The sequence below is a fragment of the Chinchilla lanigera genome, unplaced genomic scaffold (assembly GCF_000276665.1).
Source record: "Chinchilla lanigera isolate Chin_1 unplaced genomic scaffold, ChiLan1.0 scaffold00038, whole genome shotgun sequence".
NCBI lineage: Eukaryota > Metazoa > Chordata > Mammalia > Rodentia > Chinchillidae > Chinchilla > Chinchilla lanigera.
This window is the reverse complement of record NW_004955439.1, coordinates 2,306,676-2,325,181: the sequence shown is the minus strand read 5'-3', so window position 1 is coordinate 2,325,181 and position 18,506 is coordinate 2,306,676.

Below are 18,506 nucleotides of genomic sequence, written 5' to 3'. Positions count from 1 at the left end.
AAAAAAAAGAGTGGTACTGTGGAGCAATCAGCTAACAGCATGAGCTCAAGAACACTTCTGTTGGGTTAAAAAGCCCAGAAGCACCACCTGCAAAACTGTCAGCCTCCTACAACTAAGTGTCTGCCTTTGTAAGCTGGAGACAGTCAGATGATGCAAGGAAGTCTAACTCTTTGCATTGGTGAATATGTGGTATTCTAGCTTGGGCTCTGTTCCATGAGAATTTTATGCAAATTGCTGTGGGAGAAAAGACACAGTGAGTTTGGCCCAGTTGGGAGAAATCAGGAGAAGCTTCCTGGAGGAAGTGATAGTTAACCTGAACCTGAAGTTAAGTTAGAAAAAAGCAGGTGAAGAAAAATGGGAAAGGCATTCCTAGCAGAGGAGAATGCAAAGGCAAAATACAGAGGCAGACATCCGCATGGGATATTTAAAAAAATCAATCTAAAACAAGGGAGACAAAATAAATAATCTCTGTCTCTGAGTGTATTTTTTTAAGGAAGTTCAAATCTATAGATAGAAAGCTTGAATCACAGGACAGTGAGAGGGCCACAGAAGTGACTTGAGCAGGACAGTAGAACTGTCAGTGTGAAGGGTGAGTTAGGAAGAAGGTAAGTAGCTGAGATGAGTCAGGAATTGGTTAGAAAAGAAATGGGAAGAGCCAAACAAGAGCCGTAGCATTGGAATGGAATGGAAAGGGGGGATGAGTCATCAGATCTATCACTTAGCTCTTCAATCTGCATCTTTTTCCCCATCTAGGAATCATTACTGTATCGTCTTTCTTCTGAGTTTCTGGGACAATCCCCTAAACCATCCTGCCCTTTGCATCTGCTCCCCTCACTGCAATGTTGGTATCTTTCCAAGTGCAAAGCTGATTTTGTTGCTACCTGTGCTGTTGCTGGTACCTGTTTGGTCAGGATTAATGCACCATGCAGGTAGGTAGTTATGATAAATGTAACTGAAATTACTTGGCCCTGCCCCCCAAAAAACTTATCTATTTTACATGAAATGCATTGACATTTTCTACTCTAATCTAATCTTCTAAAATACTGGGTGCAGTCTATTGATCTCCTGACTTACTAATAGGTGCCACGCAAACTGGAACCACCTATCATGCTAAAGTCCAGATACATAGCCTGGGACTCCGAGTCCTCAAGGATCTAGATCGTATCTCCTGTTGTTCTCTATGTACTCAGCAGCTCCCCCCATCGAACTGCTTTGCAGTTCTCATAAGAGGAACTCATGTGATGCGTGCCTGTAAGCCCAGCACTCTGGAGGCTGAGGCAGGAGGATGGCAAGCTTGGGGAACTTAGTAAGATCTTGTCTCAAAATTTAAAAATGGAAAATGCCTGAGGATGAGGCTTACTCTGAAGAGCCTGTGTCCAATCCCTGGTACAAAGAGAAAAGGAAAACCTCATGAGGCTTCGACTGTGTACAAATCCTTCCCTCATACCCATAGGCCCATCCAGGAATCCTGCTCAGGTGCACACTGGAGACAGGTCGTCTACTGTCCAGCTTCTTCCTTTGACCCCTTTTGGTGCTCAGTTGTTCAACTGAGCACATGTTCATTCAGTGTTATTTATCAGCTTCCTGTCTTAGAACGTGAATTTCATAAGAAACATGACTGTCTCTCATGTATTCTCTAACGGGGTGTTTACAAAGTTTGCTACCTGCACTCCCTCTTGCTGGACTGTTCCTACTCCATTTCCCATTTGCCTTTATTTTGTTTTGATGCTCCCAGGAAAAGACACTCGCCATCCTACCAGAGCTTGGCTCAACTCCTGGCACAGGAGATGATGAAGAAAGCTCTACTGATTGGCTCAGTGCCACACTACGTACTGTTCAAAGCTCACGTAATAAAAATGAAGAGGTAATTCTGTCTTTATGAACCAAACTGGATTCTTACAGGAGAGACCAACAAGGATCTCAGGGGTTAAAGGGGGCATGAATTCATCTTTGGGGACTGGGAGGATAAGGCAGGATCTTGATACAGAGGGCAGTGTGGTTCAAGACTTGGCTGTAGTGAGCACTAGCCTTGGGGATGACATGTGGATGATAACATAGACAGCCAGAGAGGTAGGAGGGTTGGGTGTCAAGGGACCAGCTGCGCTCAGCTCACAGGGAGGGAAGGCTGACGGAGGGTGAACTTTGCAGTGGCCTGGTCAGAGGTGCTATGTTCCGGATGGAGTAGAGTACGCCCATGGGAAGAGCAATGAAGCCAGAAGAGTAACACTATCTACCAAGAGGCCTCAAGAAGGCCAGCCTCTTCCGTGGGTCTCACTCCGGGCTACACCAGGAGAGTTTTAAAATGTGCAAGCTTACTGGTGGCTGGAATTTTGAAACTTTAGGGCTGGGGAAAATGTAGCTGAGTGTGGTGGTGCACTACTCTACTCTCAGCTCCACAGGAGGCTGAGGCAGAAGGATGGTAAGTTTAAGTCCACCCAGCCAATTTAGCAAAAGACTGTCTCACAAACTAAACTTAAAAAAAAAGCACTGGAGCCATAGCTCAGGGTTAAAGCACTTCATCAACAGGTGCAACGTCCCAAGTTCAATCCCCAGTGCTGCAAAGACAAACAGAAGAGCTAATACGTAAAAAATGGTTTGCTACAGAAATGAACAATGGGTTGGACTGAGAGAATTGGATTCCAGATCTAACTTTGCAACTACCTTGAGCAAGACAATGCATTTGAACCTCAGTATACTCATCTGCACAGTAAATACCGTGGAGCAGGTACAATGAAAACTGTAAAAGCTTTCTAACTACATCACAGATTCAAAGATATTTATCTGCAGCAGTACTAATATGACTTGGATCTCCCATCTCTCTGGTGTACAGCAGTCAGCATAAGTTTGTTGAATGAATGCATGATACAAGCACATTTGCTTTGATCAGTATATTTTCTCCCTGTTTGTCATTCCAATCACATTCTTCCACAATTGTATTTCTTCTATTAGATGAACAGGAAAAAAAAAAAAAAACTCTGCCAGCCTTTTAAAATAATCTTATGGTCTTAAGGGCAGTTGTTAGAAAATCCATTTACATTGCAAAGATAAAGACTAAGCAAAAATCTCATGACTTGAACTGTATACATTACTTAATTAAATTGAAAATGGTAAATGAAAAGGAAGATGACTACCAAACACAGGGCTTATTACCACTCTCTGACATTTGTGCTCATTCGTGGAGTCCTCCTAAAATGCTACGCAGCACACTCAGTTTCAGTTTTATGCAAAAACAACTTGCCTCCAAATTATGCCTGTGCTGTATCAGCAATGGCTTCTATTTCTGTATTCTATTTTTTCCCCACTTCATGTTTTACAAATGAAGAAAATGGTAAGATTTAATTGTTCCCTGAAAACAAGACAAGAGCAAAAGCTAGGAAATAACTATTTACTGAGTACCTACTCTGTCCAAGAGCTGTGTTTAATTTTGAGATGTAGAAGATGATTGGAGAGTGGGTTGAGACTGGGTTGCAGATGCTCAGAGAGCCTATGGAAAGTGCTGGGACTGGAATGCTTACTGTGACCTCAGGACAACTGAGAGAGAAAGAAGTAACTGTTAACACGAATCTGTACAGCGGCTGGGGATTTAGCTCAGTGGCACAGCACCTGCCTGGCAAGCATGAGGTCATGAGTTTGATTTCTGGTACCAGAAAAAAACCAAAAAAAACAAACCAAACAAACATGAATCTGTATAAGTATAGGGGGAAAAAGGCATTTTTCGGGCAGATGCATTTAAACAATCAAAATAACGATAAAGGTAATGTGTCAGAATCAAAGAAGAACCCTAGCACCATTTTCCTTGGTGCTTGTACCCTCTCAATATGGTGTGTCTGGACAGTGGGTATTGATATTGGGCAGACTGACCTAAATAGTTAAAGGAGAAAGAAAAGAGAGACTAGGACATTCAATCCATAAATGTGCATTTAGTGACTTACATGGCCCTCATTAAACTTAAAAGAAAGTCTTTGAACTTTCTTTGGAGAACTTCATAAAGGAAAGTTTACAGGAAAAGGTGATGTATGGACACTTCTGATCATTATGCTTGTTACCGATTGTCTACTGTCAAACCAACACTCAAAATGAGTCAGGTATTGCACCTACCTACAAATGTGATTTAGCACGTGCTTCGAATGCACTGTTACAATCTGGTAAGAAAAGTAGAAACACGTGCTTAGCTCTGCTCAGAAAGTCTGTTGTTGGAACAGTTCTTGTTTTCATCATCCTGGTGCCCTTTGCCAAGTCAATACAGCCCATGCTCACCTTCTCACTTGGGAACTACTCACCTCAAATACTATGGTTTTGGAGACCTGGCGGAGACAGTACATTGGGTTTGACATCAGGAATAAGTATGAGATTTAGACAAAGATAATGCCTCTGGCCATGTGACCCAAACAGAGCCAATCAGATCCTTCTCTGATTTTGTTTTTCTATACTGAATCTGTGCAGGAAGAGTCTTTCTCTCTGTCTGGATTACAAGCCGTGAGGCTGTGCCCTGAGGAAAGACCAGCAGTTATACCTCTTCTCACATGGAGAAACTGGAAATAACAGTGCACCTAGTTCAGAAACAAAAGTGAGCCAGGCTGGTGGTCCATGCTGATAGTCCCAGCATCCCAGAGGCTGATGCAGGAGGACTGCAAATTTGAGGCCATCTGGACCACACAGGGAGCTTCAGGCTAATCTGGGATAAATAGCAAGACCTTGTATCTAAACAAGACAAAACAAAACAAAACAAGAAAAAGCAGAAGTGAGAGGCAGAATCACAGATTCCAGAAAGAGTGCTTTGAAAAATGTGTCATGGTGTAGCTAGATGCTAGGAATGAAATTCGAGGAAAAGAAAGTTCTGGTCAGTGAGTACCATGATTCAAAGTATGGCATTCACCTTGTGACTAGCGGGGGTGCCAATCAGAGATGTTCATGGTAGGACTGAGGCAGATATTCTAGGGTCCCTGATGTATCAACTTTATCCCTTTCTTGCCCAAAGATTGTGGACTGTTCTTGAAGAGCCCTTGGAAACAGGGATGAGAAGCTGGTATGTTGGAAGCTCTGGACAATAGCTACTCACCAACCACTATGGAAATATTTCAATATTTCAAAGCAGGATGGCTTACCAGTACACACCTGTTAAACATCAGCCCTCATTCAAAAAAACAGGAGACAAAATTGGGGCTTTTTTTTGGAAAAGGATAGTGTTCATTATGTGATATAGATTGCACATGGCAATAAAAACTGTCAAACTGTTTGAACGCAAATTGTTTGCACAGTTGTGGCTCTTGTAATCTTTAATTACATCCTCAACTGATCGTGACCATGATTTCATTTCCTCAGTGCTGCTCTTCCTAAGCATTCCATGCAGTGCCAAAAGATAATAAAGTTTTTTTTAAAAAGTCACTTGTCCATGTCCAGAGTTAAATAAAATAAGCATTTAAAGTTGTGGAAAAATAGAAAGCAAGTGACCTGAGTGTAAGGGAAATTAATTTTGACTAATGGAAAAATCAGGCAGAATATTCCCAAAACATGATATAAAATTGCTTGAGTGCATTTTTGTAGATCCATTGCCTAATAAAACCAGAACAAAATAAAACCTTTAAAGTATTAATGAGAACAATAAATTTGGAGTCCAGTGTTTACGGTGAACTGAGTGTTAAAGGAACGCTAGTGGTTGAATGAAAGACGGATGGGCTTAGGAGTACGTTCTTAGTCCCATGGGGATCAGTCTTAGGGAATTCAATAGTCACAGACTGTGATAATCAAAAGCCATCACAGCAGCCTTCTTACTCATTTCCTGTCTTCCCTTTGTCCCCTTTCCATACCCTCTGTGCTTCACAGCCAGATCCCTCTTCCTAAGACATAGTTTTGATCTTTGCTTGGTACCTTCAGTGACTTCATTGCCTACTGAATAAGGTCTAAGTCATTTTGTTTAGCATTTTATCTGCTTTCTCTTGTGTCCTGGTGCCACAAAATTTGCAACCTTATTCTCTACCTCTTGCCTATTTTTGTGCCATATATGATCCCAAAGAGATTGGTTGAATTTTTCCCTAATAAATCCTATACTCTTACCAGACATGGTGGCTCAGGCCTGTAATCCCAGCCCTCGAGAGGCTGAAGCAGGAGGATCACTGAGAGTTCATGACCAGCCTGGACTATAAAATGAGCTCAAGGCCAGCCTGACCCGTGTAATGAAACCCTGTCTCAAAAAAAGAAAAAACAATCCAATACTCTTTGACCATTTGACCAGAAAATCTCTGGTTCCTCCTATGTTCTTGTCAATAAGGATGTCATTTGGTAGCTCAAATCTTACCCGAAGTTGAAAACTTGATCCTAGAGGCATCTTCACACATGCTGACTATAACTCTATAAAGTGTCTTCCCCCTTGAACTCACCTTTCACTTGTATTTCTTGTGTGAATCGATCATATTGCATCACACTGTGCTTCCTAGACTCTTTGATGATTCCAGCTAGTAATTACATTCATGGATAGTTACTAAGAGATGTATCCACTTTCTGGGATTATTAAAAATATTAAAGAATATTTTTGCCATATGTGGGGAGATTAAGAGAAAAAAAAACTCGTCACATAGACATGAAATAGGAAGCTTTCATTTCTACCCTGAGAATTCTCTTGAGACTTTGGTCTGTAGAATTAAATTCTTGGTCATTACTATTGCTTATTTCCTTTTCTAAGAGGGTGCGTGAGACGTCTGTCATTAGATTTCTAGCCCATCCCTGGACCAATGATTTATCTGACTTTGACAACGATGCACTTGCAATTTCTCACCTTTCCGGCCGCTGCATTAGTTTCGCCTCTTTGATTGTATCAGGCTTTAATATTTTCACTTGCTACCTTCTGGAGAGTCACTGGCCTAGCTCTAGCTATCACCTGCTTGATCTTTCTCCTCTGGAGACACATATGCATGAGGATGGTGGCAGGAAGACTTTTCCGTGACTAGCGAAAAAGCACTTGGCCCATTTTTATTAGCAAATCCTCATCTTTTCATCATTTTCCTCCCTTGGATTGAATGTCTTCATACCACAATCTTCCAAATGGCTTTTCTCTGTAAGAAGGTGTATTTATCCTGTAATTGTCTTATTACTATTTTAGTGCTTATATTTTACTCATGACTCTCATGAGGACACAAAGAAAGATTGGACAGAGGCACTGTGGTTTTTTAACTTCATAATATGTGCCCCTTTTCAGACTGCAAATCCTTTTGGAATAAAGACTTTGTTCTGGATGTCTTTGTGTTGCTCGTAACCCTAAGTAAAGGGTCTTGAATGGATCCAGTTCAACAATCTTTTGTTGTCTTAATTGCTAAGTGTGCACCTGTCACCTGGTAGGGTCTGCATGAAGTAGAAGAGTCAATCTTTGGAAATGTCATATTCTCTTTTTCTGTTCCAGCTTCCTTGCATCTAGATCATAAGTATATTTTCATGCACTGCTTCAAATTTCTCATCCACCATCCATAGTTCAACATTAGTCCATTCTGTGTGTTTATCTCAGTATCTTGGTCCTGTTAGGAGATCCAATTTCCAGTATTGTTTCTTGTACATATTGGATGTGTGATCTTGAGTAACTAATTTAACCTCTAAGTCTATTTTCTCATGCATTAAGAGGCAACGAGCATTTCTATCTAGAGGTAATGAGTATATCTTAATATAAGCGGTGAGGACTGGAAGACAAGAAGATGGTAGTAACAGCAAGGTGTGTGATTCCTCTGCAAGTATGTAAAATGAATGTACACATGTACTGTAGGTGACAGCTCAGTATGTAATTATTCATGGTTAGCTTTCCAAAGATGAAGCTGACGGTCAGCAAAGATAGGAAATTTCTAGTCACTGGAATTACTCTGGAGAAAGTTGCAGGCACTTAGCAAATGTATAAGAAAAGGAAGTCTAAACCTCTGTGATCTGGTTCACTTCTGATACATTGTAACTCTGTAATATGTGCTAGAAGTTGCTCCTGCACTAACACAGTTAGAGTCTATACTTGAAACTGTTTGCATTTGAGACATGACAGGTCAACTCATATAATTCTTCTTCCCCTAATTGTAGAATGAGAGAGACTGGCTTAAAAGTCTCAGAGATTTCGGTTCACTCTAGGCTTTATAGGAAATGACTAATCCATCTTTTGCCCTGCTTGAGTGGGGTTATGCCAGTAGAAGCACTGAGGCCAAGCAAAAGGAAGTGATATATTAACCTCTGTGCTGTTGAATCACACCTGGCGTTCTGATTCTAGACATGGTCTTCTGACTTAATAGGGATATTGACAAATTGGGGAACATTTAAATAAGAATAGATAAGACAGATAAGGACATTATGATGATTATGTGTCAGGTTCACTGGGCTATAGCCAATTTTTTAACCAAACACTAACCTATGGGTTGCTCTGGTGGGATTTTGTTGATGTAGTTAATATCCACAGCTAGTTGCCTTTACAAGAGTTTACCTTTAATAATCAATGTGGACTTCATTCAGTCATCAAAAGGACTTAAGAATCCAGGAGTGGTGGTGCTCGCCTGTAATCCCAGCACTCAGGAGGTTGAGGCAGGAGGATTGTTGCGAGTTCAAGACCAGCCTGGGCTACAAAGTGAGCTCAAGGTCAGCCTGAATAGTGAGACCCTGTCTCAAAAAGACCAAAAAAAAAAGGCCTTAAGAGCAAAGTTGAGGTTTCCTTAAGAAAGAAGAATTCCGCCTGAGATTGCAGCATCAGGCTTCTGGCCTGCCCTGCAGATTTCAGACTCGCCGTTCTCCCAAGCACTTGAGCCAATTCATTCCCTTCTCTCTATTTCCTAAGAGTTCTGTTTCTGTGCAGATCCCCAACTGGCACAGAGATCAAACAAGACAGAGAGATATAAACTCAGAAAAGTCAGGAACACATTTTTTCCAGGAATTGAATAACTGTGCTATGAAAGATGGTCCATGGATGGAGGTAATAGGGAGGCAAAGTGAGGCTTCCCATGTACCAGAATTAAATGGGACTTCCTTTTAAGAAGGCAGCTGCCCTGCAGAAGGCACATCAAAGAAGAAGGCCGACTAAGCCTTCTTTCTCCAAAGTGTCAAAATCATGTATTTTGGGTTGCAGGCATTAAATGAGTCCCTTCCTTTTAGCTCCGTTATAGCTCTTTGGAACTTTATTTGCTTTTATAACTCTTTCCCCAGAACTTTGCTGTGGCTCATATAAATATAATAAAAAATTTAAAAGAAAATTATGATCTGTGGGCCTTGTACAAGGCAGGAAGCTCCAAGACATATATGTATCCAGGAAAGCTGTTCACATGGTTTTCATTTTGTAGAAGACAAAGCTGAAGATTTTCTGAAGTCATCTAATCATTCTGCAATAGACAGGACTTAGATAAAGTTAACAAGTTTATAAAGTTTCAGCCAGTGTTTTTCTTACCAAACTGGGCCGTATCTCTCAGCCAAAGGCCTTTACTCACGTACAATTGCCACAGATTTTTTTATGGGACTGTAGTCAGAAGAACAGACTCTCTGCTAGATAAATATAGAATAGAGAACTAGATTTTAAAAAGGTTACCTTTGAAATACACAAATACTATTCTTACGTTGTCGTGCACCTCTAAAAACTACTGAGTGAATCCTATGAAAATAATTTCAAAGCTCAGAGGTGACTTAGAAATGAGCCGATTATTCTTATGAAATATGTATTTTAAGTGTGTCTATGCACCCAGTGTTACATGCCAACATGTAATACATGCTTGGGCTGGTTTTCTTCTAGAGTTTTATCTTCTGCAATATGCACTTTATGGAATTTCTCGTTATAATTATTCTTTTCTACTCTTCAGCAACTCTGGCTGAAATATGGAACCAAGATAAAACATAATTACAATGTAATAATAATTCCGTGCCACTAGAGATGAATATAATGGATTTCCTTGTTTGAAACGAGACACCTTTTAACACTAATCATTAGTTCTTAGATGGAAATTATGCATGTTTTAACGCCCTGTCTAGTCACCTTGAAGGATTTTCTGTGTGTGTTCTGGTACTGGTTAACATAATCATGTTCCTTTTTAAAATTTCATTAAATTATATACAATTATCTTAATTCAGCATGATGTAGACTTTGAAATATTTTAAAGATGAATTTTTATAAAGGAAAAGGTAATATATCGTATCAGTCTGAAGAGAAATAATAAATCAGATTTCAATATAGTCTCACTTTCTTCCAGCTCTTCTAAAATCTCTACAATGCTCTTAGTCACCTACTTTTCCCATTTTCCTAGAAATGAAGACATTTTTAACAAACATATTTCTAATTTTCCAGAGGTGTCATGTTGTAAAAAAAAAATATTTTTAGCTCCTGACTAAAAGTCCATACATTTGGTTTTGAGAGTATTCTAAAATTCAAATTCCACAGACGTTAATTTCCTAGTTAGCCTGGATTTTCAGTCTTTATTTCCAAATCCTCCATGGAAGGGCCTGCTCAAGAAATCTTATCTCGCATGGTGACTGGACCACCAGTTCCTGGTACTACACTTAAACAGGCCAGCAGGGAAGTAGTAGCTGTTCTTTCTACCATACAGGCAAGTCAAATCTCCCAAAACTTCTTGTGTTTCTCCCAAGGACCCATAGATTTCTAAGCAAAAGAAAGAAATGATGGTCTTATTCCACCTTGGCAAGTCAGAGGCTGATTTGAACCAATCCCCTAGGTTGCCCTAGGTTGCCCTAGGTTGCCCTAGCTAAGGCTATGAGCGCTTGGTTTGCCCTGCTCCCTGATGTAGATGTTGATACCCATGCCTGGGGACACTGGACTTGCAAGGCAGAGGCAGCAATGCCGGTGAGTGGCCAGTCAGGCCACCTTGCTTCCCCTCTGACCTCCCACTCCTCCTTCACACCGAGGAAGGATTTGCAGCCCAGATAATCTTTTTTCTCACAGCAGAAAGACATTTTTCTTTCTTTCCCACAAGGCTAAGTTGGTACTGTACTTTCTGAAGTGACTATTTGCTAAGCTGATTAACTCGGTTGAATGTGTCCCAGACTCCAGCGCCTATTGGTGCAAATGAAGTCATTGAAAGGTAGCAGCCAGATCCCTCTTTGGTTTCAGGTCCCCTCTGCTCCTCCCAGGAGCTAAGCCCCACTGCCTGTCTGCGCATGCGTCGCCTGTGTCTCAGGCCTGCAGCTCTGCCAGCTTCTCCTGGCTCCGCCGGTGGCCGCCTGGCATCCTTGATGCCTTGGCTGGTCTGTGCTGATGCTGGTGTGAGGGCTGGGAATAGGGGCAGAGGACTGGTAGAATGGAAAACACCCCTCTGCCACCTTGGTCTCATTTGCCCACTGCAGAAGCCTCAGGAGTGCTAATCGTGTTCAGAGTTTTAAAGCCATCTTTCTGAGTTCAGAGAACAGGCTCCTTCGGGGGCTTGCTTTGACGTCCTGTTGACCACTGCATAAGTTGGTCACCCCTAGCTGTGGGCCGGGAAACAGATGCCCTTCCAATCTCACCCGTCTTTTCACTTTCTCCACCCGCTCTCAGGAACCTGACTTCACTTATTAGGATGCTCTGATCTCTGTACAGAGCCTCTTTCTTCCTTCATTCAAAACCCAGAAGCAAGCCAGGGGTGATGGGGCATGCCTGTAACCCCAGCACTCTGGCTGAGGCTGAGGCTGAGCCTGAGGCTGAGGCAGGAGGATCACAAGTTTGGGGCCAGCCTGGGCTACGTAAAGAATTTCAAGTTGACCTAGACTACAAAATAAGACCCCATTAAAAAAAAAAATCACTGTGATGGAGGAATAGTGGGAGGTTTTAGGTTCAATCCCTAGCACCAAGGAAAGAAAGGAAGAAAGGAAGGAAGGAAGGAAGGAAGGAAGGAAGGAAGGAAGGAAGGAAGAAAGGAAGGAAAGAAGGAAGGAAGGAAGGAAGAAAGAAAGAAAGAAAGAAAGAAAGAAAGAAAGAAAGAAAGAAAGAAAGAGAAAGAGAAAGAGAAAGAGAAAGAAGAAAGAAAGAGAAAGAGAAAGAAGAAAGAAAGAGAAAGGGAAAGAAGAAAGAAAGAAAGAAAGAAAGAAAGAAAGAAAGAAAGAAAGAAAGAAAGGATTGCAGCTATGTAAAAATCACTGTGGGAGCTAAGTAATAATAATACAACATTTGTGAAAAACACTTTTGTAAGTTGTAAAGACTTATTCATATCTATATTTGCCTTTTTATTTTTGAGATAGTGGGGATTGAATGAATCTAAGACCTTCACACTGAGCTACATCTCCAACTCTTTTTTTTCTTTTAATTTTGAGACACTTGTGTTGTAAGTCACTAAGTTGCCCAGGCTGCTCTCAAATTTGCAGTCCTCCTGCTTCAGACTCCCAACAATGCTGGGCTTACAGGCAGGTGCTACCATGTCCCACTGCACAGGTCCCTTACTGTTATTACAGCCTATACTGATCAGTGCAGGACTGTCAATACAATATACACTAAATCAATAGTGTGTGGCTATCCAATACACATATATAATATATATGTGTATCGAATACTTATATATGATAGTGGCTATTCAATACACACTAAAATCTTAATAATTAAACAAGAGGTTGTTTTGATTGACTTCCTTGGGCGAATATTTGATATTATACATTCAATATGTGAAATATAATCAGTTTCTGAATGATATAATATCTGAGGTCACAGAGCCTGAGTCTGATGTTTCTCTCCAACTGCAGATCCATAAATGTTCAGTTAGGATATATGTATGTGTATATATGTATATATATATGTATATATATATATAAAATGGCTCATAATGTGGCTCAACAAAATATAGATTCTTATTTCAGTAAAAGCGAAACTGAAATTCTTCTGACAATGATCAGAAAAACAATGTCTTGATATATTAAATGCAGCTGTCTATCACCAAGCTTCAGTGTATCATCTCTTTTGCATAAAACACTGCATAAATTCAGGTTATTATCATTTACAGATGAAAAATGAGGAGGCTCAGAGAAGGCACTTGAATTGCCTGGGATTGCCTAGCAAGTCAGATGCAGAAGCCAGGTCTGACTGCCTGTAGGGTCCCATCTACTACCTACTGCCTCTTCTACCTTTCCACAGAATGTTCTAGGCCCCTGTGACAGACATGAGCAAGGGCTAGGTGTGTCATCGTGACACAGTACATGCTTGGGAGATGCAAGGCCCTCAGTTCAATCCCCTGCAACCCCTGAAAGCATCCAAACCCAAATCTAATGCCAATGACAAAATATATACAAACACAGTTTTGTAGCCATCATAATACCCATCGTGTGCAGTGTGTTGGATGTGATTGTTTCGACAAAGGGTCTTTGAATTTAGAGATAAAACAAAGGTGCAGGCACATAAATAAGTGTGATATACTGTGTTAGGGAAGAGCTTATTCACTCAAAGGACATTATACTGTCTACCTCTTTTGAGGAAAGACAAATCATGTGACAATGTCACACAGGCCACCTGCCTGTGAGAGGGGCCAGTATGAGAATTCTTTCCATACTTCACCCTCAGTGATGTCTTGGCAACTTTCTGTTGATATAACTGAGTATCACAGACTGGGAAATTGCTAGAGTTGTTATGATTTGTGTCTGCATGTCCTCCCCCACCAAATCCTCATGCAGCCATGGGGTGGGCTTTTAGATTTTTGATTGATGGGTGTGAGTTCTAAACCTGCCCTGGGGTGGGTAGTTTGCATATGTAAGGGAGAGAAAGAGGCTGCTTGCCTCCATTCCTTCCTTCTGCTCTTGTTGCCTTTGCTGTCTTCCGCTGCCATGAACTGTTGCCCTGTGCCATGTGCCACTCTGCCTTGGAGCCAGTTGAGTAGGGACTGAAACCTCCACAGACTGTGTGCTAGATGAACCTTTCGTTCCTTAATTCTGGGTGCCAGGTATTTTGTCTCCTCAACAAGAGAAAAGTAACCAAGACAAGAGCAGAGGTCCATTTGGCTCACAGTCTGGAGTTGGAGAAGACAAAGAACATTTGCTCATGTTGCTGCATCAGAGCCTGGCAGAGGGGTCACATGGTGAGAGAGTGAGCGAGTGAGTGCGGGTCTCTCTTCTTATAATGGCGTCATGGGGCCTCCTCCTCCTCATGACCTCACCTAACCCTAATTACTTCTCAAAGCCTCCACCTCCAAAGACCATTGGCAGAGCACTGTCAAGATTAAACATCTGACATCTGAACCTTGGGGGACACGTTAAACCACAGCGAGTAGCAGTCTGACGGCATTTGAAGAGGAGCTTGGAGGTGGGACAATCAGAGGGACCCGCTGGTCAGTAGGTAAAGTGGAGACTGAGAAGAACATCAATAAGGAACAGACATGTCAAGGGACAGGGAGGAGACAGGTTTGGTTGAAGCAGAAGTTCCTATGACAGAGAAGTAGAAAATACACCTGGTGAGTGGTCATCTAAAACCACCATCTGTTCCAGGTGTAAAACCTAAGATCCTTGAAATTAAGTTTTCACTGGGCATGGAGGCACACTTCTATGATCCCAGCACTTGGAAGGCTGAGGCAGGAGGTTCGTCCATGTCTGAAGCCAGCCTGGGCTACACACTGAGTTCATGGTCAGGCTGGACTACATAGGGATTCCCTATCTTCACTCTCCCCATGACCAAAAAAAAACAGAGAATTAAGTTTTCTAACTGGCAAAGAGATGTCCTAGCCATTTTGTGATAAGAACTACACTTGTTCATCCTCACAGGTCTCTTATACAAAAGGTGAAATGTGTAGGAAGCATCACCATGGGGAAGGCCCTATGCACAAGAACAGCTACCCTCAAAATCATCCAAAACGAACCACAAAATTACAGATATAGTGTTGGGAAGCCCTATGAACTTTTAGGGTACCCTACCATACCACAAATGGCTGGTATTCTCATGGTTTTGTTCTTGGTGTTATGTTTTCTATACTCCCAATAATTCTTCTTGGTCTTGGTTCCTTTCTTTCTTTTCTTTCCCCCATGACTAGGAATTGAACCCAGGGCCTTCATACGGAGCCACATTCCCAGCCCTTTACTTAGTTTTTGTTTTGAGACAGGGTCTTGCTAAATTGCCTAGACTGGGCTCGGACTTGCGATCCTCTTGCCTCAGCCCCCCAGGGTGCTGGAATTATCGGCATGTGCCACCACACCTGGCTTGGTTTCATCATGAAGGCAGACCAAATCCGCACTAGGAAGATGACTGTAAGGATGAAACCTTTGTATTTCATTCCCTCACTCAGACATCCTTGTTCATAATGAACAGGGTCAGTCTAGATATAGCAACAAACGTCAGAACACATAGAGTAATTACAAAGGCTCTTTGATGTCAGTTTACTTTAAACCTTAGCCTCAGATTTCTTCCACTGATATGGTGAAAAGCCACAAGGATCCTTTGTCTTAATGCTGCTCCATACACTGCAGTAAGAGTTCTTGTAAAATCAGAGACACGTATGGGAGTCAGTAGGCAGCCTCATGGTGCTCGCCTCAGGCCCCTCGTGTTCTGCACACCAGGCCATCTTGGGGCCTGGGGAAGACTGTGGCCCTCTCTGCAGCCTGTTATTTTCACTGTGGAATTCTGGCTACATATTTTAGAAGGAGAGGTGGTAGTGCACTGAAATTGCAAAACACTTTTTTAAAAAAAGGAAAGAATTTAAACAGAGCTGCCTTCCCTGTGGCAAGGCAGTGTTCTTTGTGTGGGGAGAGAGATGGAGAACTGAGTGCTTCACAGCTCAGGAAGTGCACAGTCTAGAAGAGCGCTGCCCAGGGAAACAGAAGGTGAACCTCAGATGCCACTGGACACGCTCTCATGGCTTGATCAACAAAGTGAAAAGAAAGATGAAATGAATTTCACTCACAAGCTGGGTGTGGTGGCACACACCTGTAATCCTAGCCCTCAGGAGGCTGAGGCAGGAGGACTGCCATAAGTTTGAGGCCAGTTTGGGCAACATAGTGAGTTCAAGACCAGCCCAAACTATATAGTGAGACCTAGTCTCAAAATTTAAAAGAAGAATCATTTTGTTCATACTGGGTCTTTAAATCCTGGTGCGTATTTCACAAGGAAAGTACCCCTTGATTCAGACTATCATATTTCAGGTGCTCAACAGACACATGAAGCTGGTGGCTGCCATACTGGATCTTAAAGGTCCATGTCGGGGAGAAATTACAGGAGTTCCTGTGATATATACTCCATTGTGTTGAGGGACGGGCACATCATCATGGCATTTGAAATGGGTGATATTAGTATAAAATGGCTCTGAGTTGAGCAGGCACAGATGGAGAGAGGGAAGAGCAGAGCTCCGGCTGAAGGATGTGCAGAAGCAACAAGCTGGGGAGGAACATGCCAGGGAATTGCAGCCCTTCCATAGACACACTGTCTCCTTGTGCTGTGGATAATGGCAGGGACCCTTAAGAAAGACTACAGGGATCTACCTAGTTTTTGTTTTCTACTTTCTTGTCCACGCTTGTCCCCTAGTTTGGACTCTGCCTGAGCCACATGGGTCTATGTGCCGCCTCCCCTAAACCAATCAGGTCTTTCCACCTGGGGCTTTACACATGCAGTCCCCTGCCTGGAACTTATCTGATTGGGCTCTTCACTGATTCTCGAACCTAGTAGATGCCAAGTACATGGGCAGAACTCAATAAATATAGCACATTTGAATGACTGGATGAGTGACTGCAGGAACATGCAGGAAGAAGAAAGGGAGATCAATTGAGGGCCTGTTGCCCAGAGCCTGGGGCACGAGGTGAGGGTTTGCAATGAACTCTGTGAGCAAACCAAACCCACATCTATGCTGTGTGTACTAAATACTGACCTGCAGTTCAGCCATGTGTGGGGTGAGGTAGAGGGGGAAGAGGTACATTGGGCGTGATGGCACACACCTGTAATCCCAGCACTCAAGAGGCTGAGGCAGGAGGATTGCTGAGAGTTTGAGGCCAGCCTGGATTACATGGTGAGTTCAGGGCCAGCCTGTACTACATAGCAAGACCCTGTCTCAAAAAACAAAATAAAACAAAAATAAAAAACAGAAAACAAAAATGATAGGCAGTGGAAGATCCTGTTAGGAGTTTCCTGAATGAATCCAGATGAGAATTAGTGCCACATCATCTGAGAAGGACATGTGTGTGCATCAGTTACACATTACGTCAAGAGAGCAAATCATTTCACAGACATTCTACATTTGTAGAGGTGAAATGAACTTTTGCTGCTTTGCCAAAAAGGAAAATGAGACCCATTTTACAGAAGAGGAAAGTGAAACCCAGAGAAGTTGCTTTAAAGAGATATAGAAGAGCTCATAACTTGGCGCAAATGAATTTCATCATGAAAATGAAGCCCTAAATACAGTGGCACCTTGGTTCATGAACTTGATTCTTTCCATGATTCTAGCCACAAATTGCATTTGACAAGAACCGAATTAAATTCAATGCTTAGGTTCAATATTGACTTTATGGGGAAATTTGATTCGATTCTGGTCCAATTTGGTTTCTGACCAGAATCATGGAAAGAATTAAGTTCATGAAGTGAGATACCACTGTAGGTTACATATTCTAGCAGGAGGAATCATATTATGCACATTAAATTAAGTAGGCACAGAGAAGTGGGAGGAGAAGATTTTAAAAGCTCAAAATGAATTTGAACTGTGAAGAAATGTCTGAACAGAGTTTTTGACACTATGCACAGCTACCCTTAAAGCACTTGAGGTGATTACTTATTCAGTCAAGGGTTCTGAATTTGCAGTCACTTGACCATTTCTATTTGTAAAGGAATGTGAGACGTACTACCAATACATCTTCATAATGATCAGAAAGTCAAAAGGTTTCCATTTAACCGCATTTAAAAAAAAGACCAGAAGAGAAATTTAATGACATCATTATAATTGTGGAAAGTTATTCTCCAAGTCATATTTCATCTTGATAATTGAATAACATGCTCGTTCTAGCCTATTTTAAGGTCAACTCCAAATTTTTGTCTGGGTGCATCAGAGGAAGTTGAGAAGAGGAAGAGAGTATTTCTAATTTTGTAAAAATTAAGCTCTGGCAATCTATACCTGAGGATGTAGATATGTAAGATGGCTCATAATTTGGCAGTTTCTAACAAGCTGTGCAAATGTCACTGCTACACTGAAGAAAATTTATTCATCTTAAACATCTTAAGTAGTTACAACCATGATAACATCACTGAAGGTGCTACAATAAGACTCGATATTCTAGAGAAGATGGTAGGAATTCACCTATGGTTGTTATATTGCATATTATTGTCTTCAGATTAGTTGTTCAGATTACCAGCTATAAGCGTGCAGAATTGGTCAGTTGGTATTTTGCTATTGTTCTTTTTTTTTATTATTCTCTTTAAAATAAATTTTTTTCAAAAAAAGACTTGATATTGTATGATGCTTTGTTGGTCACAGTGTCCATAAATATTTTCATGGACAACATTTTATGTTGGAGGCAAACAGGAGGATTAGGAAAATCTGTGATTATTTGTTGGCAAAATTACTAAAATAACAAAACAAAAACAACGAAGCCGTATGGCTGACATTGTAAAGCCCAGGCAATCTTGATTGCTTAGAAAT